Source organism: Lissotriton helveticus, chromosome 1_1 (genome assembly GCF_964261635.1).
Source record: "Lissotriton helveticus chromosome 1_1, aLisHel1.1, whole genome shotgun sequence".
Classification (NCBI taxonomy): Eukaryota; Metazoa; Chordata; class Amphibia; order Caudata; family Salamandridae; genus Lissotriton; species Lissotriton helveticus.
Window position 1 is genome coordinate 1,311,147,943 of NC_136057.1, and position 19,213 is coordinate 1,311,167,155.

At 43.9% G+C, this 19,213-nt stretch overlaps 1 protein-coding gene across 1 annotated transcript in view; it reads left to right on the plus strand.

Moving 5' to 3' along the window:
• Positions 1 to 9,217: 9,217 nt before the first annotated feature.
• LOC144823203 (serine/threonine-protein kinase N2-like) overlaps positions 9,218 to 19,213 on the plus strand; it is a 643,207-nt gene continuing 633,211 nt past the window's right edge. The window contains exons 1-2 of the mRNA XM_078681534.1: positions 9,218 to 9,295; positions 9,949 to 10,114. The gene's annotated coding sequence lies outside the window, so the exon portion shown is untranslated. The remainder of the gene's footprint in view (positions 9,296 to 9,948; positions 10,115 to 19,213) is intronic.

The following is a 19,213-nucleotide window of genomic DNA, read 5'->3' on the forward strand; positions in this document are numbered from 1 at the left end:
GTACCTCTAGCAGGACATTTGGGGCAAGACAAGACCTTTGAAAGGCTTGTCACCCACTTTTATTGGCCCCGAATGTGCAAAAGTTTAGATACTCATTGTAGGACCTGTCAGACTTGCCAGGCAAGTATTAAGAGTGGGAGGAAGCACAAGGCTCCTCTCCAGCCTTTCCCTGTGGTGAGCACCCCCTTTGAAAGGGTGGGCATTGACATTGTGGGGCCTTTGGATCCCTAGACAGCCATGGGCAACAGGTTCATCCTGGTCTTGGTGGACCATGCCACCCTGTACCTGGAAGCCATCCCTCTCTGGTCGGTGATGGCCCCCGTGGTGGGTGTGCGTAGATGGGGATTTTCTCCCGTGTGCAATTCCCCAGAGAGGTGGTGTCAGACCGTGATACCAACTTCATATCCAAGTATATGAAGTCCCTGTGGCAGGAGTGTGGTGTCATTTATAAGTTCACCACTCCTTACCACCCCCAATGTAATGGGCTGGTTGAGAGATTCAACCTGACCCTCAAAGGCATGATTATGCGGCATAAGTGGGACGTTCTCTTGCCATGCCTTCTCTTTGCTTACATAGAGGTGCTACAGAAGTCCTTAGGGTTAAGCCCCTTTGAACTGCTGTATAGTCACCCTGTAAGAGGACCTCTGAGTTTGGTAAAGGAAGGCTGGGAGAAAGCTCCCAGGATGTATACAGCTGCATGCTGGCCTTCAGAAACCTAACCAGGCATTTCAGGCAACTCGCTCAGGCGAATCTGGAAGCCAGCCAGGAGGAGCTGAAGTGGTGGTATGATCAGAATGCCACTCTGATTGAGCTTCAGCCTGGTCAGAAAGTTTGGTTCATGGACCCCGTGGAGCCCTGTGCACTCCAGGATAAGTGGAACGGACCATTTGAGGTAGTGGAGCGCAAGAGTGATGTCACCTACTTGGTGGACTTGCGGTCTCCCAGGAACCCTTTGCGGGTCCTGCATGTCAACCGCCTGAAGCCCCACTTAGAGTGGTCCGAAGTGGGCATGCTGGAATGGAGGAGGAGACTGAGCCTTTTCCTGACCTCCTATCTGCAACAGAGCAAGATGGGTCAGGGAATGGTGTAAACCTCTCTTCCACCCTGACCCCTGAGCAGCAGAATGACTGTCGCCAGTTGTTACAATTTTCTGATCTGGTCTCCCTGACTCCCAGTGTCACTGATTGCTGTGTCCATGATATAGACACTGGGGACAGTGCTCCTGTTAAGCACAACACTTACAGAGTGACTGACAGGGTGAGAGCTTGCATCAAGGAGGAGGTATCCAATATGCTTGCATTAGGGGTGATTGAGTCCTCTAACAGTCCTTGGGCCAGCCCAGTGGGCTTGATCCCAAAGGCTGCCGCACCGGGTGCCACACCAGAACTCCGGTTCTGTGTGGCCTATAGAGGGCTCAATTCAGTCACCAGGACTGACGCGCACCCCATCCCCAGAGCTGATGAGCTCATTGATCGGTTAGGGGCTGCCTTGTACGTCAGCACGTTTGATCTAACGTCTTGGTACTGGCAGATCGCCTTAACTGATGGGGCAAAAAAGAGGTCAGCGTTCTCCACACCAGCTTGGCACTACCAATTCCGGGTTATGCCCTTTGGGATGAAGAATGACCCTGCCACCTTTCAGAGGTTGGTCAACCAGGTGTTGGCTGGACTGGAAGATTTCAGTGCCGCCTACCTGGATGACATTGCAGTGTTCAGCGCCAGTTCGGAGGAACATTTGCGCCACCTCTCGGAAGTGTTGATGGCGCTGCAGAGAGTAGGCCTCACGATCAAGGCGAGTAAATGCCAGATCGGGCAGGCTTCTGTGGTGTACTTGGGACCCCAGGTTGGTAGCGGCCAGATGGTGCCCCTACAGCCCAAGAATGATACCATCCTGGCTTGGGAACCCCCCAAGACTCAGACAGAAGTGAGAGCCTTTTTAGGACTCACCGGGTAGGCATCATTGTTGCACCCTTGACAGAACTGACTTCCAGGAAGCAGCCAAAGAAAGTGAACTGGACTGACACCTGTCAGAAAGCTTTTGATACCCTGAAGACTGCCATGTGCACAGCGCCCGTGCTTCTGGCACCCAACTTCTCTAAAGAGTTTATTGTACAGACAGACTCTTCAGAGCATGGTGTGGGGGCTGTTCTTTTACAGATTAGGAGGGTCTAGACCAACCTGTAGCCTTCATCAGCAAGAGGTTACTTTCCCAAGAACAGAGGAGGAGTGCAATTGAGCGTGAGGTATTTGATGTGGTTTGGGCACTGAAGAAGTTGAGATCATACTTGTTTGGGACTCACTTCCGGGTTCAGACAGACTACAGGCCCCTCAGATGATTGATGCAGATGAGGGGTGAGAATCCAAAGCTATTGAGGTGGTCCATTTCCCTACAGGGGATGGACTTCACGGTGGAACATCGCCCTGGTACAGAACACGCCAATGCTGATGGTCTGTCCAGATTTTTCCACCTTAGTGAAGAGAGCTCCCAAGACGTGGGTAGTTCTCCCCACATTTCAGCTGGAGGGGACACGTGTTAGACCTGGCACCATGGCATGGGTCTCCCTTCCATTTTTTGCTGTTGCCTCCTGTGTTTTTGCTATGTTTTTGCTGGTCTGGATGCTTTGGGCACTTTGCCACTGCTGTTCAGTGCCAAGTGCAAGTGCTCCCTATTGTAAATTGTTGTCATGGATTAGTGACTCCATGATTGGCTTATTTGATTAACTTGTCAGACCCTAGTACAGTGCACCATGTGTGCTCAGGGCCTGTAAATCAAATGTTGCTGATGGGCTTGCAGCACTGATTGTGCCACCCACAGAAGCAGCTTGTAAAATGTGTCTCAGGCCTGCCATTTCAGAACCTGTGTGCAGTCTGGGACTGCCATGTAGACTTGGCAAGTACACACACTTGCCAGTCCCTAAATATTCCCTTTTCTACATGTTAGTCACCCCTAAGGTAGGCCCATGGTACCCCCATGGGCAGGGTGCATTGTATGTAAAAGGTAGGACATGCCCTGATGTGTGTGGCATGCCCTGATAGTGAATTACAGCCAATGTTGTTTTTCACTATTTCAAGACTACCTTTTTCCATAGGCCAGAATGGGCAGCTTGATTATAACATCTTATCATCCTAACTGACTCAGGGAACTAGGTAGAAATTTGAGTTTAGTATGCCTGAACAGAATGTTATAATACATCTTTTAGTGAAGGTGGTTTTTACATTCTGTGTTTGAAAATACCACTTTTAGAAAGTAGGTATTTTCTTGCCTAACCATACAGCATACCTCTAGGTCTGTGTATTCCATGTCTGGTTTGTGAGTGACAGGGGGCTGGAGAGGGCTTTGGCTCCAGCACTGATGGGTCAGGGCTGGGCTGAATAGGACCTGCATTGAATAGAGAGTGGGGGGCAGAGATTTCCTTTCACTGACCTGAGCCCTCATAGAATAGAGAGTAGGGGGAAGAGATTTCCTGTCAGCTCCCTCGGGCAGGTCTGCTTTCAACAATGCTGTCTCCACCTCCAGCCAGGAAGCTGCACCGAACTGGTTTCGGCTGGGCACAGGCACCCTCTGCCTTCAGAAAATAAAGGATTTACTGGTATAAATATTAGGGCCCAGACCCCAGAATTTTAGATCACTTCTGGGAATCAAGACGAACCTTTGCCAAGGAGAAAAACCAAGGAGGCTGAAGGAGGAGATTGCCCCTGTGCTGTTTGCTATTTCTGGGGTTGGCCTGCAGTGGTTACTTTATTTGCCAAGGAAAGGGAAAAAGGACTTTTGTGAACTTTTCATAATCTTGAAGAAGAATCTCCAAGGGCTTGAAGTGTGCTTGCCTCCTGCCTGAAGTCTCAGGAATACAAGACTTCACCACCAGCTCCCCTGAATTCTCTTGCTGGGATTTCTACCTGCAGAGAGGTGCCTACTGCTGTTTGGGCCCTCTGAGAAGACTGGGTGTCGCTGAAAGCTGGAAGCGCGACGCAATGAGGAGAAGCGTGTCCCCGCCACAGCAGTTGCCGTCACATCGCCAAAGAAGCGTGCTGCCTCCGCAGCTGTTCGCCATCGCATCACCGACGAAGCGTGTTGCATCACCGGAGAAGCGTGACGCCACCGCAGAAGTTGCCTTCGCATCAGCGGAAAAGCATGTTGCAGGGCCTGTCGCGGCTCAGAAGTTAGAGTTCGCCGCATGGCCGTCGGGCATGCACACATCGCATCCAACGTTGTCGCATTGCATCAAGGACGCCATTTTGTCGCACCGATCTTCGCATCGCATCGAGGCGCCATCTTGTCGCATCATCACAGGGCAGCAGTACGAAATGACGCATCAACTCTCCACACAGTAAGTAAGCGGCGCCTCGCCTCCCCTGCACAGCAGTAAGGAAGCGACGCATCCACTCCCCTGAGTGTAAGGAACAGCGCATCAACTTCCCTGCGAACCTTTTGTTTGCATTGAGTGGCGCATCTAAGGTACTTTGAGAGTAAAGTGTCGCATTTACCATCTACATTGAACTAAGCCATTTTCTACCTTTTTAAAGACTTATTTTTTATTACAGTATTGGAGAATTTTGTCGTTTGGTCTTGTGTTAAGTCTAGTAAAGATTACTTCTTTTTCTAAACTAGTGTGGTATCCATTTGTAGTGTTTTCACTGTATTACTGTATGTGTTCGCAAATGCTTTACACACTGCCTCTGAGATAAGCCTGCCTGCTTGTGCCAAGCTAACAAGGAGGTGAGCAGGGGTTATTTAGGATTGTAGCCCCCTTACCCTGCCTAGAAGCAAGGGACCCTATTTGGACAAAGGTACCTACCTCTGCCAACTAGAGACCCCCAAATCTTACAGTCTCCAAATCTTTTGAGAAGTTGCTTACGTGTATCAAAACTTTGCCAGATTGCTGGAGAGCTTACTGGCCTATGGCAATATTCTGCCCGACTGCTGTAGGCATGCCTAATGTAATCATATTTCGAAAGGCTGTTAGAGAGGTTGTATACCAGTACTAGAGTTCTTTACTTAATTCTAGTAATAGTACTCTAGGCTGCTGAAGAAGTTACTTACATAGCGTAATCGTTTTCCAGACTTTTGGAGACGTTCTTTACCTGTATAAATATTCAGACTTTAGGAAAAGCTACATACTTAGACCAATAGCTCCCCTGACTGATAGGACGAATTAGCTCATGTGTTTGTAGCAATAGTTTAAGGATTACTTGACCTTTCTAAATGTTGTCTACTCTGCTTGAGCAGTTACTGGCAGAGGCAACTATACTCAGGTCAAGCCCCCAACACTTTCCCAAAGCTCTACACATAGCTGGAACTGACTCAGTCAAGGCAATAGAGCTGAGATGAAACGAGAGAAAGCTGGAAGATAAACCACAGCACGCTGGGTGCTATCTTTCAATAGATATATGTCTCCCTGTCTCCACCTCTTGAATTCGGTGTCCCACCAATCGAGTCCCTCGAGTATCGTGTGATAACCAGCACTGGGAAGTACAACGAAAACAAAACAGGACCCAGAGGGGATCAGATAAAAAACAAGACTTCAAAAGGTTACTAGGATATTGTTCACTGGGAGGCATACTGAAGACTGAACACCGTGGAGACCAAAAGGTTGAAAACGAGGTGTGGGAACAGAAAGACAGTGTGCAAAGTAACTAGCACCGACCTATCAACCTGCAAAGTTGTAAGGCAATGTGTAACTGTCAGTCAGTCAGTCAGTCAATCCACTTTATTCGATTACTTAAAATCATAAAAGTACAAAAAAACAATACATAAACATAGACACTACTACAAATCTTTAAACATAACATTAAAAATACATAGGCTATATTAAAATTCATAATGGAACCTAACACAATGTGTAACTGGCTGAAATGTCCTTTCATACCGTCTCCTGCACATGACGTGAACTTGCTAGTGAAAGAAAGATGATGTAAGAGGTCAGGAGATGATCATAGTGGCCTGCATCCTTCAGATATCCTTCCTTTCCTCGTGGTAATCCAGAAGAGCCTGGGTTGCCCTAGTCGCCTCCTGGAGCCGGGAGACCTCTTTGGAATGGTCCATCACTGAGAAGGTGGCTCCTGGGAACTGCGACACCCCTTCACTTCTAAGTATCTTGTGAATACCCCAGAGAGTCCTGGAAGTTACTTGCTTGCAGCAGTAGTTATTAAGACTACTGGAGAGAACTGTTGACAAAGTTCTCTACTTTTCTCCAGAAGCTAATTGTGAGACTGCTCTCCAGAGTAGTTACTGATTTATAGCAGGAGCTTCCTCGACTGCTGGAGTAGTAACTTACTACTTTTCTAATATTTTTCTTGGCATTTTCAACAATCAAGGATTTGCAAATTGGCATACAGATACATGCTTATTGGGTGTGTTCCATTCTGCATTTCAACGCATTGGATTTGCATATTTAGTGCTGTCATTCCCCTTTGGCTTCGTGGTAAAAGAGAATAACCGGTTTGTTGAATTAATACATGTAAAGGGAGGGAAAGTTATGTAGTAATTAGTTACGCCATGAGCCAAGCATCTGTTTTTCTAATTATCACTGTCAGGCAAGGGAGAGGAGTTGCAGTTACACCTGCGCCTTGTATCTGGCTTTGCTAGGGACAATGTGGTTCACTAAGAGGGCGGGATACCTGTCCAGGTAGGTAATCATAATTGGGGCTGGATCATAAATATATGAATACTAAATAAGATGGTAAGAGTCATCTAGGAGCTTTATCAATGTCTTCACTGCATATTGTTTGAGTGTGCTTGAAAAGATCAGAGGAGAGGGAGTCGTCTTTGACCTGAAGAATTAACTTGTATCAATGAAACTTTAGACCGTGGGAGGGGGTAACAACACCGTCTAGATACCGGAGATGTTAGATCTAAAGTGTTAGTTAAAGAACATGTACATTTCCTGTAGAGATAGTTAGCCAGACTGCTGGAGCTGTCTGCATCTTTTCCAGCCTACTGGAGCATCCTGAGTTGTAACAAACATCCTGAAGACAGTTGGAGAATGTGAAGTTAATAACCTTTGGAAATAGTTTTCTAGAATGCTAGAAAATGTATTCGCCTGTAGTGATAGTTCTCTAGAGAATTTTCTCACCTTTACTGGCAGTCTGTCTCTGAATATATAGTCACATCTACATGTTAAGGCTTGATTTAACATGGCTTGTATTGGAGCAATAGCCTATACCTGCCAGCACTGGTAAATTGATTGCCCAGTTACAACTAGTTGCAAGTGTTGCTGCGAGAGCAATATGAGGTGTTCTCCAGTATTATCACATTATGCGTAGGTCTTGATTATAAACTATGGGTTAAATTCAAATCCATATGGAAAAAGGAGTTTGGGCAAGGATCAGAATTGTGAGCTGTGTGAATATTATCTCACCCTGCTGTTTTCCGTAGGCAGATTTTGGCATGACAAACCTGCTGAACAGTATGGGAGAAGTGCTTAAAAAAACAAAAAAATCCATAATTTGGTGCTTTAAATATCACTTTCACCTGCTATGACCCTGATTCTGAGTTTGCCGGAATCAAAGTTTCATTTAGCGTACTTGATAACTAACGATAGGCTGGGGTACATTATTTATTGGGTGCGATAGTGTCTATTCCGAGTTTTTGGGCAATAACATGCAACTTGTGCTGCTTAACACACCATAATCCAAATGTGCACTCTTCCCTGTTAAATTCTATCAGGCTTGATCTGTCAAAATTTCACAAAGGATGAGATATTTAATGCACCCCGTAATGCAATTTGCCAGGTGTGGTAAATAACTTTCCCCTCTCTGGCCCTTTTATAATTGGGGTCTTACTATCATACTACTAGACAATATATGTTGACTGATTGTTCGATAGAAACACAAAATCAGGATATAAAACGTAACATAGTGATTGCATTGTCTGTATTAACAAGACTTTTGTTTTAATTCCCAGAGGTACCCACTTTTTAAATTTTTTAAATAAAAACAGATTGAGAAAAAAAAATTAAGGATCTAAACCCATGACTTACAGTCTGCCAGCAGCTCCTTGATTCTGATAAATAGGTACCTATGCTATATTAGAATGATTGCAACTTATGACCTGAAAGTAACACAATCATCTCAGTAAATCCTACTTACCTAGCTAGATAAAACAGAAGTGTGTGATGTTCAGGTTATGCGCTTTGCAGCATGTACATTAACCTTCTATGCTACTTTTTGAGCCAAAACTGTGATTGGACAAAACACAGAACTCTCCTAGAATGGCATTTGCCACCTGAGTTATCTTATCAATTTTAAAATGTAAGATATTTTTAAATTGCAGCCTCTTAGTAGCCAATTAAGTAAATTAGAATAGATTACCTGTCACGTTTGACCTTGTTGCCAATTTCTTTGCAACCGATTTTTTAAATATAAATAAACGTACACGTTGACTGTCAGACTCTGCTTGACTTCCTGACTCCACCCCCTTTCCACTGCCTCGCCTTGACACCCCATTTATGGGTTCCAGGAGTAAATCTTTTCCAGTTCCAGCACGGCGTATATATTTCGTACGACCTTGCCCGTGAAAAGCAAAAAGCCAACCGCAAAGTAGAAAATTGCAGTTGCTAACGTTTAATAAGTATGATCAACAATTCATTTAATGTAAGAATAGTAATTAGTGACTTAGTGTTGTGCGATGATTATACGGTCTGTGTTGCAGAATCTGTGCCTTCTTAACAAATAATGCGTGCATATAACCACTAGATGGCGCCCCAATCTAAGAGACCCTGTACTTCCCCTGCCGCTGAAATGTCAAAATAAAGGCGAAGAGTAGGAGGTAAAGGCAATAAAAAAAGAGCTGAGAGATAGAGGGCCTGAAAACAACTAGTCCATTTAGGTAGGGTTTGCAATTATTTGCTGAGCCATGTTTATATTTGATGTTCCTCGACTCCTCTGCCTATATGTTGTTATAATGGGTCAAGCCCTGAAGCACTGTTCCTTAATTATTTGACTCACCAAGCATAGTTAAGAGGACTAACTCAGGGGCGGCTCCTCCGCTATGGCTGAGGGTCATCTCCCCACTGCTTTAGAGTTACTGTCATTTTATGTTTCCTTTCCTGCTGCTTTGCGGTAGGCGGGGCTGGTAGGGGGAGGCTGTGGGGGTAGCGGGGCTACTCTGCTCTCCGAGCAAGGCAGGGGAAGGGGAACATCCGGAACAATGAGGCCCGAAGCCACGACTTCCGGAACACCGCTAGCGGAAAAACGACTTGCCTGAATAACGACTTTGCGCATGTGCGTGGTTAAGGCAAGTCGATCTACTGTTTAAGATGGGCGGGGAGAGAGGAGCGTCGGGAAGAATATGACAGGTAAGATGGGGTTGGGGGTTCGGGGTAGTTTTAGGGGATGGGGAATCAGGCTAGGTTTTAGGGAGTGGAGGGGATCGGGCTAGTTTTTTTTAGGGGGTGGGGGTTTGGGGTAGGTTTTAGGGGGTGGGGGTTTAGAAGCAGTTTTTAGGGGAAGTGGGGGTAGTTTTTAGGGCGTAGGAAGGGATCTGATCGTTTTTAAGGGGTGGGGGTTCGGGATAGTTTTTAGGGGGTGGGGTGTTCGGGGTAGTTTTTAGGGGGTGGGAAGGTTCGGCTTAGTTTTTAGGGGTGGGGTTTCGGGGTAGTTTTTTGGGGTGAGGGTTAGGAGTAGTTTTTAGGGAGTGTGGGAGGTTAGGGGTAGCATGGGGGTGTATTTAGGGCTCAGGTGGAGAGGGAGGAGTGGTAAGCTTAGCCACGGATAGCTGTTTACCATGCATGCCTTTACCAGAAAATGTGTGGTAAAGGAATGCGTGGTAAAGCAATTCATGGTTAAAATGCGGTAGTTGTAGAGACTACATTGTTAAGCAAGTCATTGTATAGGAACTCGTTGTTCCAACACACAACCCAGAGGAGGAGTGGTGTGCCCACTCCAAAGTGCTCAATCACTGCTTGGTCAGCCACAACCAGTCATGCGTACTTTCCTGTTCTCCATGCAGGCTGCACTACAGCCTGCATATCACGGCACTCGGACCAATCACAAAGCTGCAATTTCTGCGTTGGAATTGGCTTTGTGGAGGGAGCCTGGCTGTCTGCTTCCTGTTGCTGTCGGAGGCAGGAGAGCAGGTGAGCGGGAGGGGAGAAGACGCGGGACCCGGGCTCGAGGTGAGTTTTTTAAAAATGATTTGATTAATTCCGATCTCCCCTCCCCCAAGCGTCACCCGTGGCCCCCCACACCCGCATAACTCTGAAGGCACTAATAGCGTTTTCATACTTAGGGGCCGATTATGATTGCGGATAATCCGCATCCTCCGGGCCGGCGGAATCCACCGCCGGCCCGGAGGATGCGGATTATCCTCTGCGGACTGGAAAAAGTCCCCCCACCAGATTAGGATGGCTGGGGGATCTATTTTCCGTCCGCCGCTTTTCCACCACGGTCGCCTTCCGACCGCGGTGGAAAAGCACTAACATGGCTGGCGGTGTCTATCAGACACCGCCAGCCATATTAGGATGGCTGCGGTCATATGCCTTTCCACGGCGGTATTTACGCCGTGGAAAGGCATACGGTGTTGTCTTCGGGGGCCCGTTGCGGGCCCCCAGGGGTGAAGGGGGGGTGGGGGGTGCACATGGGGGGTACCTCTGATACCCCCCTGCCTTTGCGTGCACGAAGTGGCAGGCACCACGCAGTGCCTGCAGCTTCGTGTATGCAAAGGTAAACATGCATTTTTTTAACATTGTGGCGTGTGCTGCTTCAAGCAGCACCCGCCGCAATGTTAAGAATACAGGATGTGACCGCCAGGGTGGCGGGCACATCCTAATTGGCACGGAGGGACCGCCGCTGCCCCTGCGGACGGTCCCTCCTCCTCTGGAGTGGCGGACGGACGCAGGTCCGTCCGCCATCCTAATAGGCCCCATAATCTGGTAAAATACGCTTTTAGTTCCAACTGCTTCATAATGCAGCCTGTGGAGCTGTGAAGCACGTGTTGGCTGACTTTACTTCAAATCTGCATTTTATTACGTATGTAGTGACGTGTTAGATTTTAATTTTATGTCTCTAAAATATAGAGTGATTAATATATTGAATAAACATACATACATACTCCAATTAACAGTGGTGTTTTAATTCAGTGCAGTGGTTAAATTGTAAAAAAAACAGTGCCGGGGCTTTCGTAAGGCGGCAGCTTGCACCAGCCCATTTCTCCTGTTAGCGCCAGCTAATACAGGACCAAATACTTACCATGAAAGTGGGGAGAGGATGTGGTGTAATGACTAGAGCTGCTGATTTCGGAGCTAGGGAGCCAGGTTTGAGTCTGGTGTCAGGTCAATATCCTGTTATTCTGGGCAAATCACTTAATTTCCCTGTAAATGAATGTGTCCTTAACTGGTTCTCATGAAATACGCCAGTGTTGATGAGTAAGTGTCTGTTCTGAGCACCAGAAATCACCTGGTCGAATCAAGCACTGATTCAGTGACTCTTAAATATGTTAAATCCGTTCATTATCACATTCTGTGTCAGATTATATTGGTGTGATTTAGAGGAAACCATATTTATTTGTAGGGGTGTATTATAATCACAAGTGTAGAGCGCCCCCGCATTCATGTTTCCGTGTAATAACATGAAGTGTTAGAATTTTGAACAGTATTAACATGAAACGTGATATGCCTAGGCTTTGAAAAGTAGCATGAAGAAGTAACGTAGAAAGTGAATGTAATTAGTTGCAAACATTAACATCTCGTGTTGTGAAATTAACATCTATTCATGGACTACATTTTTTTATTAATCATGTCATTTTACATGTAGGGAAATGTATTCATTGAATGTGCCTTATTTTCCTCTGCAAATTCGTAAAGTTCATATGCTGGTTTCTTACGTTAGCTGAATCTTGTAGGCCTGAAATACATTTCCCTGAAAACCCTTGCTTTAGAATTAATAGCTGCATTTCATGTGTGTTGTGGAATTTGTTCTTTCTCATGTTTTGTGTTGCAGGTGAATGAAGCGCTTTTGTTACCAAGAATAATGTCTTAGTTTTATTGGCAAGGAGAGAAGTTACATCGTCAACTCAAGTCGATAAGGGAAGGCTGATGTGCTTCACATGGGAGAAGACCTGGGAACCAAGGCCAACTTGTTGCAAATCAAGAACACTGTTATCCCATGGCAAGCTACCTTTAAGATCGTACTCGGAGCAGATGGCGTGACCCGCAAAGACTCTTGGGAAGGATACCTGAAATAATGTACTGTTGGGAGCAGGGAAAGTGCCCACTACTTCTTCTATTGCCTATGTAGAGGGAGCATCTTAGAGCAAGCTCTGTTTCAGTAGCTTTATGCTACATGATCCATCAACTGTGGAGAGACGTCTTAGGGAGACTCCACAGATTGACACCTTTTAACTTTCCTGTCTGAAGATGCTGAAGTAGGGATGTCACTTAGCGTTAGAGTAGGGATATATTAATGCTTTTTACTCACCAACCCTCAATGCAGGGAAATCCGGACTTATGCTTTCTGACCCTCTGCATCCTGTTTCTTGAACTAATTGTCTTGTTTATGCTACAACTCCTCAATTGGATACACAGATTTGGCTTCCGATGTATTTCAATATGCTCATCTTGAGGTGTCTCTATATTCAGTTGTTTCTGGCACTGTAATAAATTAACTAACCTTACGTAGGTGTCTGTGGTTACTATGTGTCCAGAGAATTTCTTGTTGATTTGATTGGCAATAATAGCAAATTTTCTCCCTTCTACGCGTTCATGCCGCTAAAAAGAAGCATAGCATTGTAATTCTAGGACAGGTCTAGAAACATATGGGCCCGGCCCTTTCTGGTGCAATCATTTTTGCATCTGACTTGAGCGTCTCCTAATCATGTCCTGTTGTTTGAAGTATCCCTATATCCTCTGACCTCATCTGAGTCCTTACTTGCGGAGCAAACCCTGCCTCATGTTAAGAAAATGTACTGGAAATATGATGGAAGCTGTAAGAAACTGGATTAGTCTTTCGGCTGGGTGACTGCTCAGCTCGAGGAACAATCACAAAAAAGCACAAAGCATTAATGATAGTTAATGGTTGCGGTAGAACACGATCTAGGTGCAATTTAAAGCCTGCTGTGAAAGAGTGCTGATCAGATACATCAACCAAGTTCACCCTTGTCAAAGACTTTGCCTTTTGTCTTAGTCTTTTAAATCCCAACCAACCACATATGTACACTTATTTGGGCCCCTCAGGACCTCTAGTTAAGCGCTTGAAAGCTTGCAGGATGTCAGGCAGAGGCCAACAGCAGAGTCCAGTGTCCAGGTCGAGTTGCCACTGGTCAGATGATTACTTTCAGGAAAAACCTCCTGCAGTTTGGTGTCTCCCTGTAGCCACACAAGGTCACCCAACTGACCATCGGAATCCACTTCTTTGTCCTGGGTACAAACAGTAGCAGGTCCAGCCCCTTTCATGCCACAGACAGCAAGTCCAGTCCATTTCTGATCTTCCGTTGGTCACAAAAGTGTTCTAAAGAGGGTGTCTGGGGCTGTCACAATTATGCCCTGTGCAAGCTAGTGGGTGGTGTGATTGTACCATCCTGAAATATAAGAAACACTACAAAATCAAACATGCTTAATTGAAAGAAGAACTATATATGGGAAATTAAGGTAGCATGGGAAGACTAAGGGGAGGAAAGAAGGCAGGCTCAACAGATATAAACATGGAGAAAGGACCAATGGATTTCTAACAGAAGGAGACATGGAGGAGCGGGAAAATAGTAGTGGGAATGACACCAACACAGAAAAGCACAACTTTCTTCACCTCACTCAGTACAGATGATTACTGGGAACACTGAAGGAGTAAATAGCAAGCTGCTGCCATAATCCCAGTATGACTCGCAGATGCATGGATGTGGAGTGAGGACGAGAAAGAGGAAGACAAGCGAGAAGAGATTTGGTCAGAGGATTTGTGGTACCTGCCTGTCCATAGGTGTAACTAATTGTACCAGCCACAGTTACAACGTTTCTGTGGCTGTTCTTGATGGTGTTAGTTGTGCAAAAAGTTAAAATCATCAGAACAACAGAGGGAAAGTAGAAAGAGGGATGGGAAAAACAAAGCAGGATAGAAAGCAAGACACCAGAAACATTTCGAAAATAGTATAGCTTATCTTGTTCCTATGGCCACATTCCTACAGGTTAAGCTGGGAACCATGAACAAAGGAAAGTGACTGTCCTTCTGTATGTTGTTTTTCTTTATTAGAATAGAAATACCAAAAGGAAGATATCTAGAGAAAGGAAACAATATAAAGTCCGACAGTTGAAGGTACAAAAATAGTACTTGGCAAAGACTAAGAAGATAAGAGCTTTACAAGAGAGAGAGAGAGAGATGGAGGGAGAAAAGAGGAAGAAAACAAGGAAGCTAAAATAAGGAACGGAGGTGATACTAGGACAACAGAAAGAATGAGAAAAAGACTTGGATTTCCTTTTTATATATTTTTTGTTGTTGCATTTTTTACATTGTATATCTAAGTTTAGACATTGTAATACTTACCTCATTGCTTTTCCGAGGCAGGCCTACCAGTGGATAGCTAAGCGGGGCGAATATTCCGCTTACAGAAAGACAGAGGAAGAAAGTGACCTATGAGGTATTTATAGTTGCTCTGGGACAAGTAAAAAGTGTTCATTTTATATGTGACTGGCGATCACATTGTCTTTGTTTAGAGCAACTATAAATACTTCACAGGTCACTTTCTTTGTCTGTCTTTCTTGGTTTGCTGGAAAATGTGTAATACATAGTACAAAATTGAAGGGTTAATGAAAGTGACGTTCATCCACCCACTAAAGAGTAAGCCTATTCCTATTCACAAACTTAGCTTCTAAAGTTACTACAGCCAAAAAGGACCCAAACAGTTGTAAATGTACTCCAGCTCAGAGCTGGAGTAAGCCCAGCACCAAACATGGCCAAACACCGGCACTGCCTCCATTATTTTCTATAGGAAGGTTTTCCAGTATCAGTGGTTGGCCAAATATGGTACAGGACTTACTACTGCTCATTTTTAGCTGTAGTAAATTTACACCCACGAGTTTGGCTCCATCCTGGTGTATACATAAATTAAATTTTACAAAATAAATATTTGTTTTAAATAAATATAATTTAATGAGAAGATATTTTCATAACCTTTTAATTTAAAAATAATTTAAAATCACTTCTATATACAACATTTTGTAATTTTTAATACATGGTAAGTCAACACAAACTACTGTGGGTGGGAGTTTTATTAATTCCTCTTTATCAAATAAATTTTTATGTAATGTAAATAATTATTTAAAACATATATACTAATAGTTTAAAGTTACAACTAGTAACTTTCACATCTGAGTGGAGCCCTCTGCTCCCAGGACAGAGATCTAGGTACAGTAAAGCATAGGTAAAAATGTAAAAGTTCATCAGCCTAAGCATTAAATAATTTTTTTCTCTAAAGTTTAAATTATAAAATAAAATTCCGACTAAAGTAAAAACATATAAATGTTATATGCATAAACCTTATTAAAAGTAATGTATAAAACTAATTAAATATAATTTAAATATATTTCTAATAAAAAATGATGGTACATTAATTTTAAAGTTTAAAAAAGGTTGTTAAGCTATGTTAAATTTAATTAAATATACATTTTATATTCAGATATTAATTTAAGTTAAATGCTAAACTGCTAACAAATTTGGGGTTTATTGATAAAAAGCAAAAAATTCAAAATAGATTTTCCTAAAGTTACTCCTTTTATGTAAATGTAAATGTAAATGTAGTTGAGCTTATATAGCGCACAGCTACCCGCAGTGGGTTTCCCGGCGCTTGCTTAGGGAACCAGTCCTGGTATTCCCCTGTGAGATAGCAGGGTATCCACAAGGTGAAAGTCAGGCATCCCGCCGCGAGGGGCCGTTGTGGAGATTAAGCAAGCTATTGCCCAGAGTCGCACAGTGTGAACCCGTGAGTCGAGGAGGCACCGGGGCGAGAATTATCGAGTCTGTGGAATTTTTAGCCCAAGACCCGCCGAGGCGGGGAATTGAACCCTGGTCCAGGACCGATCTCAGCTTCCGGGTCTGCTGCCTCTAACCCCTGAGCCACACTTCTCCACAAATATGGATTCCCAAACCCAAGGGCATACATACTCCTAAGTTTACAGAAAAAACTATATTTTTCCTTGAATGCCTAAACTAAATTAATGGGTTTTCTGCTTGCATAAAATCCACAGGTTTATCTTTAGGACCAAGTAGCTAATACAGATTAACCTTTTTTCTACACCTAGAAAATATATCCCTTAGTTTCAAAATCTTTTTGTTCACACCAGAGGAAATATGGGGGTATTTTTCACACCTATGGTGCACAATATTTCCATCCTGTGGCTTTGATGACAAATACCCACAGCATTACAAATGTGTAGATTTTACAAACACTCTCAATTGGCCTCTTGTTTTTCCCCTTCCATGGGAAGATCCTTAGCCTTGCCCTTCAACTGTAGATATGCCTTACTGTAAGGTTTTAAAAGGTTATAGCTTCCATCTGTCAGTGTAAAGGTCTGAAAATCCTGATTCTGTGAAGAAGGACCTGACATTTCCACCCCACATTACACTTTTTTTGGCTATTTTAATGACCTAACGTGGCCAACATGTTTTATGAATTGGGCTCCTAGCCACTAGCTTTTATCCTCTCCAATGCGCAGAAGTAGGGGGAGGGTACTCAACATATTCTAACCAAACAAAAGATGAGGGTAGTTTGAAAAATGGTGGAAGGAGACCTGCCTTGAAGAAGAGCTCTGCAAATGAGGAAAGAAACTTACAAAACAGGGTCCTAAGAAAAGGAACACAGGTGGTTAGCAAGCACAAAAAATGGGATGTACATAGCAAAAACTTGCATGATGCTACAAAGACACAGGCCTCCAGTCGGCCCCTTCAACCTATGCAGTATTAGAAGTGTGATTTAGGAGAGCTCCTCTTGGCCATTGAATACCTGTAATGCGATCTCAAAGAGAGTTGGTGCTGAGTAATGGGCAATTGCACCACAAGGTAGGGAACTCTTCGGGTACTTCACCACGTTTTGCATATTAGGGTATAACTTTGTGTTACGGCAAAGAGGCAAGGCAAAATACGATGGTTGCTTGGATGGTAATCTCCGTTCATGGAACCCACTCCATACTATCCTACATGATCCTAGCTTTGACTGCTTGTCTTTAATAACTCTTGCCCAAAGGTCAGCACTCAGACTTCAGCCACTTCATTTTGTCCCTTAAATTTGACATGCAGGCTTGGAACCATTGAGTCATCATATATATACAAGCTGTGTGGAGGATTTACACTTTACACAGTTTCAATACTTATCGTATTGTCCACTGTGGGAGCAAAACCGTTTCCAAAATTTGGATACCCCAAAATGTACCTCAGTTCAGTTGGTACTCCCACAGTTTACTGGATCAGAGATGGTGTTAAATCTCAAACTGATTAGGCAGTCCCTTTGTTAAGGTACCTCCCCAAGCATCAATTAGCAGAGTAAAACAGTTAATTAAATAATGGGGTCCACTCAATAATTAAATTCCAGATCAATGAAAAGTTAAAGTTTTCTTACAAAAATTCATAAGCAGTATAGAGTTTATGGGCCTGATTAAAATGTTGGCTAACTGATTACCCTCTCACAACGGTGATGGATATCCCATACACCAAAATATAAATCTGATAGGATATAATGGGATTTATATTTTGGCAGATGGAATATCCGTCACCATTGTGAAGGAGTAACCTGTCCACCAAGATCTAAATCAGGCCTTGGAGCATGAAGGCTCTCAGATGTAAAGATATACAGAGTATATCAAAATTAGAAAATCTTCTAACTATCAGTGAGCAGCAAAGTCAGAATGAATTTGGGCAGCATCCCAATTAGAATAGGAAAGTCTTCCTCTGGCTCATCCCTAAACACGGAGGTTCTTATTTACATTCCTGCATAGTAAATTAGAAAAGCTGCAGAATCATAGTACTGTGAGCAAGTGTATCACTTATTTAGCAAATTGGAACACAAGATTAACGCACATCATTACCTTAACATATAAGCATTAATATATAAGCATTTTTTTAAAACCCATTCAACGCTCCCTATGCTGATGTTACAGAGAGAAGTTCAAACAAATATGAAACATTTAGACAGTAATATTTTCTTTCAATGAATTGAAGAAACAAACAAGATAGAGACTAGTTGCAATCTTACATTCGCATCATACCAAGTTTAATACTAGCAAAGCAACTACTGCAATGGAAATAAACCATTATGTCATCAACTTACTGTTTTCTGTGATGCATGTAGGTTGAGGACGTGTGCAGGATGAGAAACAGGAGAGAGTGACAAAGATGGCATCCATCTTGTTTAAAATGGAGATTTATACAGATGTGGCCTAACTAAAACACATTAATAAATTCACCTCCTTATATCATGTGAACATTGTTTCAATTGCTTCTATACTAATCCAGTCTGTTTAAGCAGACTCATGTGCAAAATTGCATATCACACATTATTATTAGTGCTAGAAATATAAAGTTAAAACAATTCCACATCTCCCAGGGCAAAATGATTGCATTATTGATTTTTCTGATGGCTACAAAAATGGGAGGCTTCCACAACCCCGCCACCTCTCTGACTATGGCCACCACCTTTCATACTACTTGAGGCTATCATTACAAAAAAAAGACTGTCTTCTAGTGATCTCCGGGAGTGTAACCATTTAGGTCACACCGAGAATGCCAGGAAGGGGTTAGCTTCTCCTGCCTACGGGAGGACCTTCTTTGAGAGTGCCAGTGGCAACCCCCTGTGAAGGTGTCAGGAGCAGATGTTTCTCTTTATCGGAGTATCCCGGATAGGCATCTCTAAGTTAGGGATGCTTGGGTTTGGCATCAGTAGGGCTCTCTTGGAGGGTGAGGGTGATCTTCTCTAGAATGTATGAGGCATCACCCTCTGACCAGCACTTTGTGAGGGTGCTCTGGCCAGAACTTTCGGACAATGACAGTGATAGGGGTGAGCTTTCTTAGGAGGCCCCTTTATTGGTGTCTAGGACATGGCTCTCTGTCTATGGAAGAGACAGGGCCATCACTCTCCGAAAGAGTCAGGGCAGAAATCTCAGAGAGTCCCTGAGAGTACCAGGTGTACTAGGCAAATAAACATACCCTGACTCTTGACATCATGCAAACAATCCTTAACTTTATTAACTATTTATTGGCTTCTGTTAGGGTTGTGGTCAAAGCATGCTTCATCTCCACTGGTG